The following is an 18,649-nucleotide window of genomic DNA, read 5'->3' on the forward strand; positions in this document are numbered from 1 at the left end:
GACTCCTGAGGTTCCAAGACAGAAACACTATGCATCATCCAAACGCAAGACCGTGTGAATCCTGGCCAGGCCGGCAGCACCGGAGACAGGCTGGACTTAGACTTTTTCGTCAGAGCAAGTGTGGAGGATGGTGGAGAATCGTGCGACCGATTTGCTCAATCTCCCTGCCTGTCTGGACTTTGTAATTATTTTTTAGCAGTAATTAAAGAAAAAAAAAGTCCTCTGTGAGGAATATTCTCTATTTTAAATATTTTTAGTATGTACTGTGTATGATTCATTACCATTTGAGGGGATTTATACATATTTTTAGATAAACTAAATGCTCTTATTTTTCCAACAGCTTAACTACTTAGTTGAACAGTGTGCCCTAGCTTTTCCTGCAACCAGAGTATTTTTGTACAGATTTGCTTTCTCCTACAAAAAAGAAGGAAAAAAAAAGTGTCATGATATTAACATAAAAAAGACAGAAATGTGTTCTGTGATTAGTTTTGGGGGGTGGGCTTTGCTTAATTCCTCAGGCTTTCAGAGATTGAAGGGGAGCTACCTTAATACAGAAAAAAATAAACTAAAGCCTTATTTTGCAGATATGGGAGTAAACAAATAGTCTAGAGACACATTTGGTAAGCTTTATCATATATGTATAGATATATATTTTAAACAAGAGGAAAACACCTTGAGCCTTAAAACCATGCTGCTGGAAAAACACTTGTGCTCTTTTTTTTTTTTAGTGTGAGTCCTCTGGCCTTTACTTGTTCCCTGCAGTCCTAAGGAAGAAGCGAAAGGCCAGAAAAGGAGGCAGAATCTGTTTAGGGACGGAGGTCTGCAGCCCGCAAGTGCCCCAGAGCACTGCTCCCTGGTTGCCCACCGGCCCCCATGTGGACCGCAGATGCTGGAGTCTGCCTTGCTTACATTGTCACCTGTGCCTCTCTGAACACCAGCAGTTAACCTTCAAGACATTCCACGTGCTAAAAAAATTATTTATTTTGCAAGGAGAGGTTTTAATTGAAAAAAAATCTTTCCTCTTTTTTTTTTTTTCCTTTAATTTGCCTTCTTTAAAATAGGTTGTTGGAGCCTTCCTCAAAGGGTATGGTCATCTGATGTTAAATTATGTTCTTAACTGTAACCAGTTTTTTTATTTATCTCTTTAATCTTTTTTATTATTAAAAGCAAGTTTCTTTGGATTCTTCATCCTAGAATTGTACAAATTCCTTTTTGTCCGTCTTTTTTTTTTTTCCTTTGTTGTTTTTGTTGAAAACAAACTGGAAGCTTGTTTCTCTCTCTCTCTTTCTCTCTTTGTATAAATGAGAGATTTGCAAATGTAGTCCATCACTGAGTACATCACAGTGTTTTCTGCCACAGACTTTTGGGCTGCTTCAATTGTGTGTGTGTGTGTGTGTGTGTGTGTTTGTGTGTGTGGCACAAAACAATGCAAGTATGTGTCACAGATACTCCTCTGTGAGTCCTCAGAGGGTGAACGCACACCGGGAGGGGAAAGGGCCCACTGACAGACCTTCCTTAATTACTGCTGTGGCTGGAGAGTTCAAGGATTGCTTTTTAAAAAAGACAGCAGACTTTTTTTTTTTATTATTTAAAAAAAGATATATTAACAGTTTTAGAAGTTGGTAGAATAAAATCTTAAAGCACTCTTATAATATGGCATCTTTCAATTTCTGTATAAAAGCAGATCTTTTTAAAAAGTATTTCTGTAACTTAAGAAACCTGGCATTTAAATCATATTTTCTTTTTAGGTAAGGTTTGGTTTTGTGTTTGTGTTTTGTTTGCTTCGCTTGTTTCCCCTCCAAACCTTTGTTCTCTCTCTGTGAACTCACCTTTCTTTCCTTGTCTTTCTTTTTTTGTATATTATTGTTTACAATAAATATACATTGCATTAAAAAGAAAATGGTCCTATGATTTATTCACCCAGTTCTCCTGTGAAAAGGATGATATGGGGAGTGGGGGCACAAAAGAGGGGGTTCTACGATGTTTTTATTTGCATGTGCTCCTTTGGCAGTCTTGAAATAGACCTCAAAGAAAAGAATGTGAATCTCCATGCATCTTGAAAAGATAGATCACGTGGAGAATGACAGATCCATAGTCGCCCACACTGACAAAATGCTTCTGGGTTTTAACAACCTCTGGCTTCAGGGCAAAAGCTGTTCCCTACAGAGGTCAGGGGGAATCGGGCATATTGGGCCTGACATCAGCAGTCTGTGAGGAGACAAGAGTGCCAGAGGGGGCGACTCCCTTGTCCGAAAGCCATATGGCAAACTTTGTGCTACTATGAACACATCCCAAAGAAATGGGGTGCCCACTGTCAAGGCAAAGGGATCCCTAGTGAAAGAGGCTCTAGGAGGGACCAGAGGAAAGCCAGAGATATTAACCCATTAAAAATGACTCAGGTCTTTCCTGACTTCTCCACAGAGACAATGGAAGGAGATTACCTTAGTTTCTATTGCTTCCAGTTTAACTCATTCTGAGCTAATGCAAAACCATCCTAGAAGAAATGGGACCTAATCCTGTTTTCCTTGGCCCCAGTTAGGTGGGGAGTTTCCAGGTGCAGAGAAACCTGGTTGGGGTCATTTTTCATGAAACAGATGAAATCACTCCTTCCCGCCCACCTCCTGTAGCCCCAGCTCGGGACAGGTGGGGAAGTGAGGCAGGTGAGGAAGTGTCCCCGAGAAGGTAAGTCACCTCTGCTACCTCGGGACTGTGGTCCTGACAGTCCTCCTGCCATTACCTCACGTTGTCTGCTTCTGCTTATTGGATTCCTGGCATGCAACCCACGTGGGGATCCTGGCAACCAGGAAAATGGAAGTTACCAAATCGAGGCCACATTAGTAATCAGCCTCCTTTGCAAATTCCTGCAACAAATGCGGATTGAAGGCCTGTGATCTGCAGGGGCCTGTGCAAATCCCCACCTCTGCAGACATCAGATTCTGCTCTGCTCCTGGTTTGCGCCACAGCCTCCCAATCACTCAGGCCCACGGTTTATCCACCATTCTTACAAAATCTCTCTCTCTCTCTCTCTCTCTCTCTCTCTCTCTCTCTCACACACACACACACACACACGCACACACACACACACACACTTTGGTCAACATTCACGAAGTCCTTTTTAAAAGTCTTTGTGGTGTTCACTAATTCTTGCCCACCTTATTTATCCTAATCTCTTTGTCTGATAAAATTATTACTCACTGTCCCAGCTGTGAACAACCCCTTCCAGATCAAAACTGTCCTGTTTGCTAGACTTTTCTCTTTCCTGAGCAGGAGACCCCGGGGCAGGCCTTCTTAGAGCCAGAATGTTCCATTTGGACCTCAGCTTGCTAGGTAGCCTAAGGCAAGTTGCTTCTCCCTGTGACTCAGTTGCCCTCTTCCCTGAGACTGTTTCTCATTACTCCTACTTGTAACATAGTGGTTAATAGAGCAGTTTTTCACCCAGAAATAGTCAGGGAATTAACTGCACCCGCCTCTTCTGGTCTGTGCAACAGTCCTCTTGCTTTCGAATTTTGCAGAGTTGACACCCAGGACAAAGGGTTCTCTGCAAAGTCCCAGAGAGGCTTGGATACAGAAGACCCGGGAGTCCAGAGAAAGAATTCCTCAGAGTCTCACTCACCCTCATCCACCAGAACTAGCCCAAAGCCCCATATCACCAGATTAAAAAAAAATAGTTTAGAGGAATTTTTATTCTAAATCCAGAAACATAGAGCTTATCACCCTGGCAACGAAAACACACTGATTGGAGGAAACCTAGCAAAGAGTCCTCCAGAACAGAAAAAGCTTGTACTTAGACCCAAAGGTATTTGTTTATTTGTACTCAAGACATTTCTTTTTTAACTATTTTAACAAAAAGGGAGTTAAAAAAAAAACAAGAAGGAATAAAAACAAACTCATTTGAAATCAGTCTTTTGGCCTATGGTGAAAACACATGGGCTACTGTGAGCTGTGTGCTTAATATTCCCACTTTAACCCTGTCCTATCCTTTCTCATCCCCTGATTTCCAAAATGAACACCTCGAAGGTACCACTATGACACATTTTATATTCCTGGGTGACCCATCACCACAGTCAGAAACGGATTTACTAAGAAGCAAACATAGAGGCTGAACTTCAACACTCCTAAAGGACAAGCTTGGGGGTTTATATTTAATCTCATTGTTTCAAAATTATGTTCTTTTTCTTAAAGAGCCCCCGCAAAATAATTTTTGTTTTAAAAAGTAGGAGAAGCTTCAGCCTTCACAAAAGCTGGGTCCGCCCGTGACCATAGCTGTAGGGCAGTCAAACCATGGCAGGGAAGCCTGCAAACAAGACACATATCAATCAGTTCTCAACAGTGGCTAGCACAGGGTAGGTGCTTAATTAATACCTCCTTCGTAGCATGCCCACCACCTGATGGCATGGCCAGAGAATCCATCGTTGGGACTTTCTATAGTAACATTCTACCATGAATCCTTGCCCAAGTTCCTTATCACTCTGGGACGCAAATGATTTTTATTCCACTGGTAATGCTATCTTGTGGGCAAAATTAGAGTCAGATTAGGTAAGGCATGAAGGAAGTGTTATGATTCCCCCACCCAAAACTTATTTACTTCACCTTTCGTATTCATTTCTTCTTATCCTTTCTTATACCACCTCTCTTGTGCATTTTCGTTGGGCAACCCATGGACTCTTGCAGCCAAAACATCTGCTGTGCCCTAAGAGGGATAATTCCTTCTCCATCCTTCACAGATTAGAACTAGTTTGCTCTGGGTTCTGGAGGATAACCCTTTTTCAGATCAAATCCAACATAGTCAGCCAATCTCAAATGTGCACTCGTTTGAAACAACAAGACTAAATTTGGGGTGATGTGTTTATTATCGGTACACCACTGTGAGACAAATTTCTTAAATTTTCAGGATTTTATATTGAACTTAATCTAATTCCCATTCTTCTCTGCTACCATATTGCACTTGAAGATATTTCTGCTCTCGTTCTTTCTACTTCCTCGTTTTTTCCATAAACATTTTTTAGGGGAGGGTACAGGGATCAAACTCAGGTCCTTGCACTTGTGAGGCAGGTGGCGGCACCACTGAGTTAAATCCCCTGCCCTCCCTAAACATTTGTTGACCTGCTTTTGCGAATCAGAATAAAGCAATAAACAAGAAAGACTGCGCTGGAGCTTACATTTCCTCATTTGCATTTTCTTATCTCATCCTACAAAAAAATGCAATTGATAGGGTCCTCCGGGAGGCTACACAGGAATAGGGGAGTTGGTCACCAGTTTCAGAATGGTTTAGTGAGAACTTCCTGACCGCCTTTTTTTTCTCTTGTAATCTTCCTCTACTTTTCAGTGACATGAAATTTACTGCATTCCAATTTACATCTAACTCATGACCCTGCATGAGTCTACACATCTCACCTTCCTCATTTTACCAGAGACTCCCAAAGAAGGATTCCATACCTGGTACCCCAGAAGGTCTCCTGGATCTCCTGAGGATTGTTTAACGTAGCCTGCATGTTTATTGGAACCAGAGATTAGGAAGGTGCAATGAGAAGGCTTTCGATCTGTGGGTGTTGTCACTGTAGAAATACTTTGGATGATCTCTCAGCTGTTGAACACTTGACCATCTTTTCTGAAAAGCCTGCATTGACTGGGAGGTCACTTCCGCTATCATGGAGATTTTTAACTGTAGTGGAAAAATCTTATCTCTGTATCTTCTACCCAAAAGTCCAAAAGTGCAAATGTCTATTCCAGTAGGGTGTGAATATCTTTCTATCCAAATGAAAGATAGCCCTTCAATTATTGGTACTCTTTTCAAGTTTTTTAGTGTTTTCCTCCCAAGCTAAACATTTCCAGTACACTTTATATGTGATGTTTCCCAACTCCCTTCATATCGTGTTATTCTTCTTTGAATATACTATACTTAGTATGCCCAGAATTATTCCTGGGACTCTGAATATGGTTTGAATACCCAGAATTATTACTGTGAATATGGTTTGAATAACACAGAAATACTAGTGTATTTACCATTATTATAATCAGAAATTGTGCTTCTGTTCATACAAATTAAAATTGCATTGTCCAAATCACCTAGTGATGCTGAGCAGTTTCTCAGTCTGTGCTTCAGAGACTGATGTTTTGAACCTGATTATTAAGTTTCACATTTACCTCTGCTTTAACTGCAGTATGAAAAATATAGGCTGAATGGAAAGAAAAAAGAAAAGAAAAGCAGTTTACATCATTGGGCCCTTACTCTGCCAAGTAGCATGACAGATGTTTTATATACATGATCTCATTTAATCCATTTAGTAACTCTTCAGAAAGGTGTTACTGCAGTTTTATGAAGACAGAAACTGAGGCTCGGAGATATATAAAGCAATTTCCCTAAGGTTACATAACTAGAAAACAGCACAAGCAACCACCGAAGACTTATCCTTCAGGTTTCAAAAGGTACCTTGAAACAGAGTTCATAATAAGGAAAGGAGACAGTGGAGAAATAAAACATTTACATTATAAATTCTGTTACAAGACACCTTCCTCAAGCAACATGGGACCCTAAGATGCTGCCTGTTCAAAATCTCCCAACTTTTCACTTAGAATAAAATGCAAAGTTCTTTACTATATAATTCAATTACCCTACTCCAAAGCTTAGCCAGCTACTACCTATACACTGAATCTGGGCCTCCACTGTCCTTGCAGCCATATTGTCTGTGTACCTCCCCACTGTGCTGGCAGAAATGAGGATATGGAACACACACAGGGGCCTCCAGACCCTAAAATGTTTTTTCTAGCTGGCTCTCTACAAAAATAGTTTCCTGCCCCTTATTGCTATACAATCCAGCCTTTGCCTACTTCTATGACCTCAACTTCTCCCCCTAATTCATACCCCCACCCTGTACCTTTATCCTCATTCACAAATCTCAAGGTCTTTGCTACATCCGGGCCTTGGCACTTACTACTTCCTTAACCGAAGTGGTCTGTGGGCTTTTTTTCTTTTTTAATCACAATGTCCCCTGTCATCTCCTTTCCATATTTCAGATCTTAGCTCAAATGTCACCTGTTCCAAGGGACTTTACCTGAGCATGGAAGATGGAGTGATTCAGACTGCCATCGCTCTGGTTACTGTCCGTTTCAGCCAGGGTGTGCGAGGGAATAGCTTTAATATAGGAGACATAATTTATAGGATTATTTCACAATAGTCACCCAAAAAAGTCAAATGCAGAGGAGCACAAGAGATCTGTCCACACACTAGAGACCAGAAGAATCCAGATGAGGGCCTGGATCCCATAGCAATGCCCCCCACAAGTCGAGCCAGAGGCTTAGAGCCCAGGGCAATGTCTCATGCAAGTCTGTGTTGAGGATAAGCCCCGGGGAGGGGGTCCATACGTCAGTGGTGGAAGCTAGAAAGTCTGCACCTGCTGAGTGAAAGGTCTGTGCCACCGGGATGAGGGATCTACCCTGGAGCCAGGAAGCGAGGCTCAAGGCAAAGACTGGAGCGCCCCTGAAGAAAACAGTAGTCATTCCCTCCAACAGTGAGGACTGGAGCTCCTCCAACAATGAGCCAAGTTCATATCAGGAAGACCACAAGCTTCTTCAGGAAAATCCACAGCACATGAACTTTCCTCTCTGGTTCTCCTTTTTGTGCCATGGGTGACAATCCTCAGGTGGGTCTTCCACACCCAAAACCACTCTGATTTGGTTCAGCTGAGCGAGCATTCCAAGTTGACTGGTAGTTAATGCATTGCTGTATCTTTGGGACACCAGCACTTCCTCATAGGATCTTTGGTGTGTGTTTTTCTCTTTCAACTAAGGCTTTGGACATTTTCACCTCAGTAAAGACACTTTCAGTACAGACAGAAAACTGCAACAGGATCGTGCTTTGAGGCAACATGACAAGGATAGGAGATGGGTAAGTAAATAGCAGAGAACCAATTGAGAGACAAAACAAAAGAAGAATCAAAATGAACTTTAGAAGAATTTTCACCACGTGATGAGAAGAGCAGTTGTATTTTTTAAAAAGAGGACATTGTTCCCCTGAACCAGTTCAGACTCTTGAATTTGCTATCAAATCCTGGCACAAGGAGACCACTTTACAGAAAAATCTTTAGTCCATTGCAGAAGAAATAAAAGCCCGAAATAAGACCATGGTAGTAGAAATTAAAAGCAAATGAAAGAAAAGGACAACTTTGAGAGGAGTAAGAGTTTGGAAGTGGCAGGAGTTGAGAAATGGTGGGACGAAGACAGAGAAGGTGGCATCAAAGACAAGTCTGTGTTCTATCCTCGATGACAAGGTGAGAAGTGGGCCATTTAACAAATTACGGAAGCCAGGAAGTTAGTTGGAGACGCTTAGCCGGCAGTTAGATACATATGTAACCTGTGTGGATTGTTAACTTTCTTCCCTTCATTGCTTTGTTAGACCCTACTCTGGAGCTGGAATCTTCCCTTGGCCCCGAAAGTTCACTAGAGCAGTAGCTGCGGGCAAGGGACACATTCTCAGAAAATAAAATGTCTTTTACTTCTGTAGTTATTTGTCAGCCTTATTTCAATGGAAACACCCCTCCCAACAACTGTCTAAAGGGGCTTCATATTGACTTCTCTCTCCTCTTCAGCTCATGTTTGCTTCAGGATGAAAATATGCCATGCAGAAGGACAGTGACCCAGCCTTTCTGGGCTGTTTGTCTCCTTCCCCAGCAGCTAGCTGTGGTTTCCTATCTGCCCAGCAGAGTCAAGGGGCGAAGGGCCAAGCAAGGGAGAAGAAGCACAGGGCCATATGCCTAGAAGAAGCCAACTTTCAGGTCCAAGTAGACAGTCCAAGCCGGTACTCTCGGTGTGCAAGGCCTCTGATCAGACGTGATTCTGTTTCTCCTGCGTACGCACCTGTACTCTTCATTTGTGTAGCTGTCTTGACTTGGGGAAGACACACCACTGTTCAGACAGGTCGTCTCCAGCTTCTTCTTCTTCACTGTGGAACATATCCAGCCTATTCTTGCTGAGGTCCCCTTGTCCCTTCAACCTGTTCTTCTACATAGGACTCAAAGTGATGCCAGGCTTACTGAGTGTCCCAGGGGACCCATGTTTGGTCAACGGAAACACAATGTTTCCCACGAGAAAGTGCCACTCGTCATATCATCCCTGGTACTGGGACTCAAATCAGGCACCGGCTCTCTGTGCATCCCCACTGGAAAAGCTCATTTCCAAACTTTGCAAACAACCTCTCTTAAAGCCTCATTTGCTCCCTTCAGAGTTAGCAGGTAAAACTACCTTGCCCTCGTAGTGAAGAGGAATACCCATTGCATGACCACAACTCTCCAAAGAGCATCCTGTATGGATTTCTCTTCTCCTCTCAGATACCCTCCTCCCTTATTTTATTGTGGAGGGGAAAAAAAACCAACAACAAGAACAAAAGATAAACATTATATCCAGTGAAATGCATAGATCTTAAGTGTATAACTCAATGATTTTTGACACACGTGGACATTTGAGCAACCACCTCCCTGATCAGATTAGAGAGCATCCTCATCACCCCAGAAAGTCTGCTAATCCCTCTCCCAATCCCCATCTTCCACAGGCAGTCTCTGGGCTGAAGTGTTTTACCAGAGACTTGAGCCCATTCTCGAACTTCATGTTGCTTGAATTGTACAATAGGTGCCCATTTATATCTGGATACTTTCACTCAATATAATTTTGGGGACTCATTTATGCCATTGATGTATCATTAGCTCATTGTTTTCCTGAACAGTATTCTGTTGAATGATTGTGTGAGAATGTGTTTATCTATTTTCCTATGAATGAATATTTGCATTGCTTCTAGTTTGGGATTATTATGAATAAAGCCAGTATAAAATCTTTCTTGAATCAGTATATCGCTGAGTCACAGGACAGAGCAATGGCCAACCTTACAGGAAACTGCCGCACTATTTTCCAAAGTGTCTAAGTCATTTTACACTCCCACAGGTGAGAAAGGAGAGTTCCAGTTCCTCTAGACCAATACTAACATTTGTTGTCAGATTTCTAAATTTCTGATCTCTGGTTCTGTGGAGGTGAAATAGTATCTAATTCTTTCTCTTTGCATTTACAACTCCTCTCCTCCTCTGTTCTCCAGGTAGTGCCCTTGCACATTGTTTTGCACTGCAGAATTCAAGGGACATCAGATCTGATGACTCCCCTACACTCTTATGGAACCCAGATGTTTATTTCCTTTCTTTGGAAAGAAAGAGCTCAGATATTCATTTTTCTTATGACTTTTCATTTGTGCAGCTGCCTCGGCACTGTATGAATCTAGCTAGACCCATGTAGGAACGTGCCAAGCTCTGTGAGGGAGCAGATTGTGCTGGCCCTCCGGGTCCAGCTGGAGACAAATTGAGCTGGGAATACAGGAGTGTCTAATGTGTCTCTCAGGCCCAATTGCAGGCAGCTTGGGAGGTGGAGGAAGTCAAGGGATCAGGAAGGGAAATTTTAAACTCAAGTAAACATCTGAGATTTTCAACAATGCTTGTACAAACTGATCTAAAGTCCCTGGACCTATGGGAAGCTGACTCACAGCTATGCAGATAAAGGATCTGGTAGAAAGAAGACATTTGCGTGACTTCTGCATTTTAAAGATGAAAGGGCCTAGAAATCTAAGAAAAAAATTGCTGTTATTCTGAATGTCCTCCATCTCTGTATGTTCAGAAAAGAAGAGACATCCTCTCTTGCAGGGTTTCTCAGAGCAGAGAAAGAGGAAGGTGTCTGGTGTCCATCTCTCATTCTTGGGCTCCTGGGTTTCAGAATGATCATACATATGACTCCTCCTCTCCCCACAGGACAGCCCCTCACCCCAGCCAATTTTGAAAGTCCCTGAAATTTTTGAAACTTTCACTGAACATGAGCTCACATCTGACCTCTCAGCCTATTTCACCACCCATCTGGCCCCTGTCTGAACCCCTGCCTCCATGAAGAATTCTTGAAATCCATTCTGTTTTCCACCTGCAGCTGTTTTCTGGTATTCAAAAAAATGATACGGCATTTCTAAGTGTCCCAATGCCCCTGCCCCTCGATCCTCTATTCCCACCAACACTCTTTTGCCTTCGGTGTCCATGTTATCTGATAATTTCAATCCAATCACAGCTGGAGTAGTTGACTCTCAGAATCAAGCCTCAACCACACGCAGGACTGCAAATTAAGATGGCAGGAAAACCGACTTGAGAGACAGTGTTATCAGAAATAAGCTGGGAGCAGGAGCCAATCAGTGGATATGGGGTGAAATGAAACTCAGCTGTCCAGCAGAAGCCAGACCCCAGAGCTCTCAATCAAAATGGTCCTCAACACCAACTAGTGCCCGAAGTGCTGTCTTGATCAAGTTCATTCAGCCATATTGCTCAAGATTTCACAATCACTGTAACAATAAATGTTTCTTGTCCCTTTACCACCTGACCCACTCAATGCCAGAAGCTGATGGTAGAAAGGTAAACCAGACAGAGAGGCTCTGCCCTTTGTAGGAAGAGCCTATCATCAAACAAGTGATGTTAATAAACTACGGAGGCTTGTATTTCTGGATTAAATATAGTCAAGAGAGTAAATCAATGAAAGAGCATACAGTCAGGTAGACCCTTGGTATATCTAAACATGTATTGCCTTTAAATACCAAACAAAAAACAAAGGTTTGCTAATGAATAGGATTGCCTAAAAATATCAACATCTTAATCTGTAGATCTATCTGCTATTTGATTAGCATTTGAATTGCTCTACATAACTAAGATACATTTTATCACTGTCTTATTGATTGAATTGATGATAATTACCATTCATTACTGATGGTGAGACATAGATAAGGAACAGCCAACTCCTCGCTTCCCCAGAAACTGTCTATACCATTAGGATGTCTACACTCTTCCAACAAGTTGTTGTGTTTTTCCCCCATGGGTTTCCCAGAGTCATCCGGCTCTGGAGAAAGACCAATGGCTTTTAACTGGGAGCTAGTGATTATGACTAAACATCTTTTCTGCTTGTTCAGCGTGTCATCCCTGTCTGTCATCGACAAATGGTGCATTAAACCTGCTATTGGCCTACGTGCCAAGAACTCAACAACAACAACAATATCAACAACAACAACAAAATCAAGTTTAAAGAAAGTTGGGGGGGATTTGCATGTGGCAGAAGAAAGAACAGCCCCCACTGCACAGACAAACGCCAGCAGCATTGCAGGATCCATCTGTCAGTCTTCTTCTCCGGTGTATTAAAGGATTACTCCAGCTCCGTTATCCAGTCAGACGTGGGGAGGGAAGAGGTGAGGAAGGCGGCCCGTGATGTGCCGAGCGGGTAGCATTTACACACAGGACACCGCTTTTGGTGAAACCTACCCAGCCCAGGAGCAGAATCGTGACAGCCTGCAACCCCCTCAGGCTCAGGCCCACCCCACAAGCTGCTGTGGTCCCTGACACAGCTGTTTCCGTTTTTTATTACGATTTTCTCCGCCTCTCATTCTGCAGGCCAAGGAGAAGCTCAGGGGGCCCATCTGTTCTTCCCTTGCCCTGTTCCCTGTTCCCAGAAGCAAAGCACACACACGCACACACACTGCAAACCTCTGTGGAGACAATGAAGAACAGCAACTAGAAGTGAGCATCACCCCACTCCCCAGTCAGCACTGCAGGGAGCCGGGCAAAGAAAGAGCCTTGTGGCAAGGGGTGATATCCTCAGATACCCTCAAAGGGAAAGCAAGGGGTACAGGAGCAAAACTTTACTTCTTGTTCTCCTGCTTACTTAAACTTTCCCTTACTTACAAACAAACAAACAAAAACCAGAACCTGTATCTTAGGCCCACAGTGTAAGTTATTTCAAATCCCAAACCCTAAAAGGAGAATGTGACCAGAAGAGCACATTTCTCCTCAAAATGAAGCCAAACAGGGTTGTTCCTGCAAAGAAAAACACTGCAACAGCAAGCCAGGCCGGTTCCTAAAACCCCAAGGGCACAGGTAGGTCTTTGAGGACTCCGTCATGTGACGCTACCAAAACTGGACTTCTTGGCTGTCTTTCCTTCCTAGGGTGGCAGGAGTAAGTCCTCTCATCCTGCCCATTGTTTTTTGTTTGTCTGTTTGTTCGTTTGTTTGTTTTTGCAGTTCATCTCTTCAGAGCCACCCACCTGGGAAGGGCTGAGGCAGCGCAGGCTGAGTTATTACTGTGGCCTCCTGGCTTCTGCTGGCATCAACATTTTCTGGAACACTAATTCTCTTCTGCTTCTGGATTGTTCAAGAACCTACAGGGCCGGGGATTTCGCTCAGTGGTTCTACCACTGCACCTCATAAGCGCAGGGTCCCGAGTTTGATCCCCGATACAAAATAATAATAATAATAATAATAATAATAATAATAATAATAATAATAATAATAATAACCTATAGCATTGCATTGGAAGGCCACTCTGATCTGAGCAAAGCTTTAAACTCTTTTTTAGCCACTCCTCTTTTCTATGGATCCATCTCCAGTTATCTGGATACTTGCCCCACATCCCCTTCACGTTGTTGGATCAAGCACCTTGCAAAGCAGGGTTTCCCAGCCTCTGACAGATGGCGTTTATTTACAGGGTCCTGTCCTGTGTATTATGAGGTGTTCGGCAATATCCTGGGCTTGCAACAACCCTCCCCACTTGTACATCCAAATCAACTCTAGGTACTACCAGATGTCCCCGGGAGTGGAGGTAGAAGGTCAAGAATCATTGCTTTGGGTCTCTGTTCATACCATTCTTGGTCTAAGAAATATTTTTACTATCTCTTCTTATTTAGAATGTTGAAGATTTGCGCCAACTCCCCCAAAGAGCTTAAGTGAGTCACTCCTGAGCTAGTTTTTTCTTCTGCTACTTAGATAACTAATGCCTACATGTTTACTTGCATTTTACTTTGTCATAATTTTCCAATTATTTTATATGGGCTTAGCTCCTTTATAACAACAGTGCTTAATGTTCTAGAACTAGACCATCGGGGCTGTGTTTTCCTCTCTTTGTTTTTAAGGCATCATCTGCAGCGCTTAGCAATTAGCAGAGTCTCACTCATGCTTGAATGCTGAGCAGAAGTAAATCCTCAATAAATACCCAAAAAGAAGAAGAGCAGAAGGAAAGAGGGATGGAGGAAGAAGGGAGAGACAGAGGAAAAGGGAGAAAGTAGGATAGCAAACTCCTCAGAGAAAGAGAGAATGCAGTTTTGGATACACTGTCTCCACCTTTGTCCAAGAGCTCCCTGGTCCCCTTGCCAGTACCCACTTCCCAAATCACAGAAACCTTAAGTCTGGGTAGGCCAGCTTCAGATGTAAACAAGAGCCAATTTTCAAAGCTTTTGAAATGCAACAGTTTGAAAGCCAAAGTGAGGCCATGCCTGTGTTTTTCTCCCCACCACCACCACCAGTGAGCATTCTTAACAGCTGCTGCAAGTAGGGTTTGGATCTTGGGTCTCATCCCCCTAAAATCTGCAGAACTAAAGCCACCTCCAGACAGGAGTGGGGGGGTGGGACTTGGGGCAGTGCCGGAAAGGGAGGGCCCGCAGACAAAGCACTTAAGGCACCACTCACCCCTCCCCTCCCAGTTCTGGGCATCCGGAGGTGATCGAGGTTTATCCAAGCTTGAAGTGGGGCTGAAGGGAGTAAATGAAGGCGGGGAAGGAAGACAAAGGCCGTGCACTGAACTTTCCAGTGACGTCAAAGGTCATTTAAAAGGCACATGAGGCAATGCCCGGTGCCTTGCACAGGGCCCAGATATGGGCTTCCCTTTCCGTGCATTCTTCCGCACCGTGGTGTCATCGCAGTTGTCCAGATCTCCAGGTCACCTCATTCTCTGCCTCGAAATCACCTCACCTGCTGCTATCAAATCAAATCCCCAAGAGCAGCCCGCATTCTTCACTGCGGTTTCTCCACCCTCTCGCCCCAATAGCTTCATTAGCGGTAGCTCATTTGCATTTAAAAAAAAAGCCAGAAACTCTTGTACTTTCCCTTCCTCCCACCCCACCTTGCTGATGTCTCTCCACCACTCCTTCACTGCCCAAGGCGCCCACAGTCCTCAAGACCCAGCCCCCTCTTACCTATCTCTAGATCTTCTTCCGCTATGTTCTCCCTTAAGATGCTCTGTGCCCTCTGCCTTCCGTACAACTCTGCCGGTGCCACAGCGTAAGCCTTCCCTGAGCCTCCGCCCCTTTCGCACTCTTGTGTCCGGGGTAAAAGAATCTCTCCTCCCCAACTGCCAGAGCCTGTGGAATTGAGCACATCTACAACACTGTGGACCGGAAGACAAAACGTGCATCTTAGAGTCGATGAAATTACACATTCAACCCATATTACAGCCACTGTGTGTACATTGTTCTGCTTTTCTGAACTGCAGTCTTCTTAAAGGCATGATCTATAAGCTCCCTGTCAAACAATACATATTGCTAGAAGTGTATTTGTAACCATACAAATAAGTAGATATTCATACATATATGAAAAACGACAATAAGAATAAATAAGCTGAGCCGGGCGTGGTGGTGCACACCTGTAATCCCAGCACTCGGGAGACTGAGGCAGGAGGATCGCTGTGAGTTCAAGACCAGCCTGGGCGACATAGCCAGTTCCAGGTCAGCCTCAACTACATAGTGAGACCCTTTCACAAAAAAACCAAAAAGAATAAATGAGCCATCCTGCCTTTAAGAATCCTTGTTCAGTGCTCTAGGTGCCCAAGGCAAGGTGATGGCAAGTTCAAGACCAACACAGACAACTTAGCAACTTATCAAGAACCCTGTCACAAAAAATGTTGCAGATGTGGGTCAGTGCAAAGGTCCTGGATTCAATTCCCAGTGTTACCGAGAGGGAGGGAGGGAGAGAGAGAGAGAGAGAGAGAGAGAGAGAGAAGAGATCTTGTATACATATCTAGTTCAGTAGGTTTTGTAGTTTAAAATGAGTACTTACATTTTTTAAAAGCTTAACCTGTATATTTCAAAATTCTGACTTATATCGGAAAAATACAGATGTTTATGCAAATCAATGAGAAAGAACATTAAAAATGACAGGGTCAAGACCTACTACATGCGAGTGCCGGCAGAGTGCAGGCTACAAAACCACCTGACAGATGAATTTTATTTTCATCTCCCCAGCCATCCTAGGAGACTGGTGTGGGTGTGGTGATCTCCATGGTATATCTGAACAGCCAGCTGCCTTATGCCTGAACTTGGAAGTGGCCACAGCAGAATTTAAGTAGCTCACTTTGTCTTGGTGCCAAAGTCTGAGTTCAAGAATTTCTAAACAATGTCTTATCTGGTTCTCTCATCAAAGAGGTAAAAGGTATTCATTCCCCTGGAAGTTTCCAAATCTCACTGCCTCTCCTGTAGCTGTCCCACTGACACGCTCTGAAAGAGGTAGAATATCTTTCAGCTCCCCCATGCAGAGAATCACGGAATTTTCTTCTTTCCTTAGAGGGAGAAACCAGCAAGGACCTTCCCAGTTCGCACCCTGGAGGTTGTAGATAGAAAATAAGAAGTCAAACAAGCAAATAAAAAAGAAATGAAACCGAAGCTCAACATGGGTTGGTCTGGATCTTCTAAGAAGCCAACGCTGAGATGGGATTAAATGAACAAGGATTTTAGTAGAGGAAATATCTGTGTAAGGGAAAACAGGGAGGAAACTAGAAAAACTCGTGAAGCCATCGAACCACAATGTATGTCGGCCTGACCATGAGCGGGAGACGGTAAAATCCTCCGAGACTGGGTGACACTTGAGCTGAAATGGGCTTCCCAAGAGTAAATGCCTTACCATGGCTTCCTTGTTGCTTTCAGCCACTGGCCAAGAGCAGCCTGGGAGAGGCAAGGCTTTGGTACAAGCTTGGTGTTGAGTCCTTCCGTCAACGGTGCTCCCTGTGTTTGGAGATGCATTTGGGTGGAGGGGGAAAAAGGAAGGACACTCAGCTTGATGAAAGCAGCTTGTGTCTGTGTGTGCTGAGCAGGCTGCGTTTACTACTGCGTGCGTTCCCTGTGGATGCAAAACAGAGAATTGAGGCCACTTCCCTTTACTGGACTTTTTCTACCTGTTTAGCATTGTGACTCGTTCGATCTTCACCATGACCCTGGAGCAGTAAAGATTTTTAGACCTTCTTTCTGGGCGTACAAGTGAGAAAGGAGCAATGCCAGGACACGGCAGACCTGAGAGTTAAACTACAGCCAGAGAAACAAGAAGCCAGTGGTGCACCAGGGACCACAAGCTCCCTTGTGCCTACAGGGCCGTGGGAAGAGGGCTGCAGATGACACTGCTATGGCGGATACATTCTAGAAGGTGTCCGTCCTTCAAGAGAACGACTCTGGAGAAGCTCTGTGCATTCTCCCCCAGCAACGAAATGAGTCTGTGCCCTTTGCGACTGTCAATACTGCTCTGTGATGCAGGAATCCAGCGAGAAAACAACGACGAAATCTGCCCATTCATCCACTCATCATGAACTGTTTCTCTTACAGTTCGGTTGTTGGCATAAAAAAACTGAACCAGGGAAAAGGCGATTCCTGACAAAAATGCGGAGCCCCCACCCCTACAGCCTTCAAACAGACCATCCCATAACCCCAGCTCTTGGTCCTACTCTCAGCCAGCTGTGGATGCTTTTAAACCATCAGATGATATGGGGGGGGACAAAACAATCAGAGGTGCCAGACTCGTCCCACATCTATTTTTTATCATTTCTCTTTATAGGGTTCTGAGATGGTCCCACTGGAATTTGTTTTCCACCTAAGGGATCATTACCCTGAGTTTCCAGAGCCCTGAGTTCCTTATCAACCCCCAGTGGTCTCAAGCCATAAATTTCAAGCCACTATTAACTTGGCCCGACAGATTTCTCTTATAGACAGCATATAATTAACCACCTCCTGTCAGCTGGAAAATCAGCTCAACCGCCATTCAAGTTCATGTCCAAACTCTTTCACGTTAGTGAAAGCACTGGACTCTCTCAGAAGCTGTGGAGACAGGACGACGTCCACAAGGGGAGGTGGAGCCAGCCAGGACATGGGAAGGCTAGCCCCATATCACGTGCATGCACAAACGACAAATCACAGTCACCTCCAGTTGTCTTGACCCAAATCCCTTCATTGGATTGGGTGTATAAGGAAGTCCTCTGTGAGACCAGCTGATGCGGTTTTACCGGTCAGCTCTGCCTCTGGGACTCTAGGTATGTTAAGTGTGACCTTCCTGGGACAAATGCTGACATAGCTTGTTAGTGGCCAAGAACATCAGCTTCAGTTCTTCCATACCCTAAACTTCTTTCACATTTTAAGCCTGATTCTTTCTTTCCCTCCTCTACCCACATTTGACCTCCTTCTCCCTCTCTTTCCTCCTCCCCTCTCCTCCTCTTCATCCCCAGATCTCTCGGGTCTCTTCTTGCTTATATCCCTCGCTCCATCTGACACGCCTTTCCCTGATGTCCACATAGTGAAAGACCACCTGCATTTCATCTGTTAACCACCTTCATGAAGCTTTCTGTTATTCTCCCTCACTCTCAGGTTGGATGCCATACTCTTAAGTGAAATAAATAAGTCACACATGTGTAAATACTGAATAGTTTCTCTGGTGTGAAAAACTATAATCGTAAATAAGATCCTAATGGTATAACTGACAAGGTGAAATAGGAAGAAAAGAGCTAAAGGTGTAGGGGAAGTGGGAAGGGTGGGGGATAGGAAATAAGGGAAAAGAAAAAAATGAGAAAATGAAAA

General features: G+C 43.9%; 1 long non-coding RNA gene across 1 annotated transcript in view; it reads right to left on the reverse strand.

Moving 5' to 3' along the window:
- Window positions 1–3,894: 3,894 nt before the first annotated feature.
- Window positions 3,895–18,649, reverse strand: part of LOC104873755 — a 62,878-nt gene continuing 48,123 nt past the window's right edge. Inside the window, exon 9 of the long non-coding RNA XR_004518565.1 lies at window positions 3,895–7,132. This is a non-coding gene — a long non-coding RNA (uncharacterized LOC104873755). The remainder of the gene's footprint in view (window positions 7,133–18,649) is intronic.

This window comes from Fukomys damarensis, unplaced genomic scaffold (assembly GCF_012274545.1).
Source record: "Fukomys damarensis isolate Sample0158 unplaced genomic scaffold, DMR_v1.0_HiC HiC_scaffold_23, whole genome shotgun sequence".
In the NCBI taxonomy this organism is placed as follows: Eukaryota; Metazoa; Chordata; class Mammalia; order Rodentia; family Bathyergidae; genus Fukomys; species Fukomys damarensis.